Source organism: Petaurus breviceps, unplaced genomic scaffold (genome assembly GCF_028583685.1).
Source record: "Petaurus breviceps papuanus isolate PSGF00001 unplaced genomic scaffold, PetGlider_PUasm1.0 90626, whole genome shotgun sequence".
Taxonomy (NCBI): Eukaryota; Metazoa; Chordata; class Mammalia; order Diprotodontia; family Petauridae; genus Petaurus; species Petaurus breviceps.
In genome coordinates this window covers 256025-259817 of record NW_027187290.1, presented here as the reverse complement: position 1 = coordinate 259817, position 3793 = coordinate 256025, and the positions used below count along the sequence as shown (strand labels likewise).

Below are 3793 nucleotides of genomic sequence, written 5' to 3'. Positions count from 1 at the left end.
CCCTACCGTTTAAATAGCACCCAGACATGGGTTTTCAAAAATGAAGTTCTACCTAGTCTCAGGCAAATAATTTTTTTTTAAAGCAATCAGGGGTTAAGTAACTTGCTCAAGGTTACACGGCCACGTGTTTCTGGGTGGGTGCTAAGTGTCAGAGCCCGGATTCAATCATCCCGACACTGGATCCGGTGCTCTTACGCACTGTGCTACCTCAGGCAAATGATTTGAAAAAGATGCATTTAACTTGTTTATATCATGTAGGGCTTGCATAACCATTTGTCAAAGTCAAACTGTAAGCATTTAATGAGCACCTACTACGTACCAAGCACTATGCTAAATCCTGGGAATATAAGGAACTGCAAAAACCAATCCCTGATCTCAAGGCGATCACAGTCGAAGGGGGAAGACAACAACAATAAAGAGGTAACATTTATGTAATGCTTACTATGTGTCAGGCAATGTACAACTGCTTTTTACAAATACTTTTTCACTTGATATACAAGACATTTGCAGCAGAAATTGGAAATAATCAAAAGACAAAAAGCAGCGGCATTAAGGGAATCAAGAAAGGCTTCTAGCAGTCACTGTCTATTTCTAAACTAAATGTCTCTACTAATTAAATGCATTTAATTGCAGAAGCATATGTTTCCAGAAAAAAATGCTAATTTCCTGCAAAATAAAATTAACCCCAGGATGTCCATGTATATGGTCACCTACCTAGATGCAAGTTATGTGGAAGTCCTTGTATATTTCGCTAAGAATTTCCACAAAGCCCGCAGGTATAAGGGCAAAAACCCTCAGATCGTCCTTAGCAAATCCCAGTGGAGACAACTAGGGCTGGTTTTTGCACTTCCAACTAAAAGTCCAATCACTTGAAATTTAAGCATACTGGGTTACAATAATCGCGCATATTTCTACATAGGGCTTTAAGAACACTACTTTCAAAAAAAAAACAACTGCTTTCTATGGGTCATTTCCACTCATCTAAAAGTAGTCCATGGGGCGGCTAGGTGGCGCAATAAAGTAAAAACAAAAGAAACAAACAAACAATATGTTTAGAAGAAATAATTAAAAAAAAAATAAAATTAGCCCATGACTGCGATTTTGGGCAGTGCATAGAAAGGGTCAGAGGTCCTGGGTTCAAATACCAGCTCTGCTGCTTCCTCTCTATGTGAACTGCAGGTTACTCTCTGACCTTCAGTTTCCCCACTTGTAAAAAAGAAGGGGCCCAGAACAAGTGAATATAAAACTGCCCTATCAGGGAATTAGAATATATCACTTCTGCTACCATGTAACTTCCAAAGATTTTTGAACTTCTTTTCTCATAGGTTAAATGTATGCTATGCTGCCTGCGCTCCCTGGGTCCAGTCCACGTGCTCCTGGTGTCCTGAAGCCCCCCCCCCCCTCCAACTGCGCCTGCGCCGTACCCTTTCTCTCCTCAATTTCCTCAAACTTCCAGCTCCCGCCAACGCCAGCCTCTCCGGCCGTCCTGGGTCCGCACCAGCACGCTCCTTCTATCCCAAAAGTAAGAACTTTTCTTTGCTATCATGGAAGCAGCAGATTGGGGAAGCGAGCTGGGGTTCTCGGCCTATGTGTCTGAGATGCAGAAGCAGTTTCAGGGCTATGGCAAGACAAAAGAGTACCGGGCACACACGGCCAATGTGTACTCCGTGGCCTGGAGCTGTGATGGGGCTCGCCTGGCATCAGGCTCCCAGGATAAGACGGTCAGCGTCTTCCTCCTGAAGGAAATCTGCCTGGTAGAGGAATTTGCTTACCAAGGCCACACAGAAAGCATTGACCAACTGTGCTGGCACCCGAGCAACCCGGATCTCTTCGTTACGGCGTCCTGGGACAGGAGTATTCGCATTTGGGACGTGCACAAAAGCGATTGTGTGAGAACCGTCCGAACCAGACGGCAGAACATGACCATCTGCTGGAGCCCTGACGGCCGCACCATCGCAGTGGGCAGCGAAAAAGACTTGTTTACCTTCATCGATGCCCGCACTTACCAGGCCAAGGCGGAGGAGCACTTCAAGCAGGTCAACCAGATCTCCTGGAACACGCTGTTATTCCTTGCCAATGACAACGGCTACATCATCATCCTCAATTACCCAGAATTGAAGCCTGTGCAGTCGCTTAACACCCATCCTTCTAACTGCATCTGTATCAAGTTTGATCCGACCGGCAAGTATTTCGCCACTGGAAGTGCCGATTCCCTGGTGAGTCTTTGGGATCTTGATGAGCTGGTGTGTTTGAGGTGCCTCTCCAGGCTGGATTACCTGGTGACATCCCTCAGTTTCAGCCATGATGGGAAAATGATTGCATCTGCGTCTGAGGATCATTTCATTGATATTGCTGAAGTGGAAACGGGAGACAGGATTTGGGAGATACAGTGTCAGTGTGCTACTTCCACTGTGGCCTGGCATCCCAAATCACTGCTGCTAGCTTTTGCCTGTGAAGACAAAGAAGGTCTACCAGAAGCTTGCTGTGAAGCAGGAACTATAAAACTGTTTGGCCTTCCTAATGACTCATAAGTAAGTTAATGGGGAGTCTGTGTGTAGAGGAGAAAATAGCTAAAGATTCAAACAGAAGTCTACTTCAAGTGTTTATTCATTTGTTTGAGATGTTTCCAGAAATAGTTTTCCTTCCCTTTAAACCAATATTAAATCCAGTGTTTTTTGGGCCCTACTTTACTCACCTATAAATTGAGAGGATTGGGATGGATAGGTGACTTCTAAAGGCCCTTAAATAGTCAAGAATTCCAAAGTTAGCATTTGCTGTTTTGCTGAAGTTTTCTTACCTATAAACTTCTAGTAGCATATTGGTGAAAGTGAAGTTTTTCACTTTACACATTAGTGCCCTGCTCTAAACAGTGGGAGACACTTAATAAACATTTGTTGAATTTTGATGAAGTTAATGCCCTTTTATTTGCTGTGTTTGTATGTGTGTGCATGTGTGTATGTGTGTGCGTGCGTGTGTGCTCGTGCATGTGTGTATGTGTGTGCTCGTGTGTGTGTGCATGCATGTGTGTGTGCTAGTGTGTGTGTGCGTGCATGTGTAAAGAACAATGGTTTGGGGATCAGGATAGTGGGAAGAATATTGGATCTAAAGTAGCAGTAAATGTTTTCAGTCCCATATCTGCTACTCATCACCTATGTGACTTTCTCTCCCTGGGTATATATCCTCATATGTAAAATTAGCAGCTTGGAATAAATTATGTCCAAGGTCCCTTCCTGGGACAAATTCTATATTCTTTAAGTCCCCTTCCAGCACTAACAATTCAATGAAAGCTTTACAGAAAACAAGCATGTTTTACCTTGGGAAAACCAGTAAAAGGAATCTAATTATAGTTTTAGGATAACAGATACCTTAATTTTCTTGTAGTTGACATGGGTACTTATCTATAATTCTCATAAGAAATTATTATTCATTAAACCACATCAATAACATAATTTAGCCAGTCAGTCAACATCTACTGGCTGTTCCCTGGTGTGAAACCCCATCTAAGTAGCTGTGGGGAAGAAAGACAGGGACTTGGTTCTTGTATGGGTATGCCCTTCTGGCAGAAAAGGGTATCATCTGAAAACTCCCATCATCACCATCCTACAAAAAAAGGGTTTTCAAACCAGGATTTCATAACATCCATGATTGGCAGTTGCTGACATGGAAAAGTATTTGGGTTTTCAAGTAAGCCCATGACAGTTTTCCCTTTCTGCATAATGGATACTTGACACCCCACCCATTAAGGGAAAAGAAAGTGAAGGTTTCTAAAGCACTTAATGCTTCATGCAGTTTA

The 3793-nt window shown here is 43.1% G+C and overlaps 1 pseudogene; it reads left to right on the top strand.

The window, feature by feature from the left end:
* Window positions 1-1544: 1544 nt before the first annotated feature.
* On the top strand, window positions 1545-2531 carry LOC138143070 (THO complex subunit 3 pseudogene; annotated as a pseudogene).
* Window positions 2532-3793: the final 1262 nt, after the last annotated feature.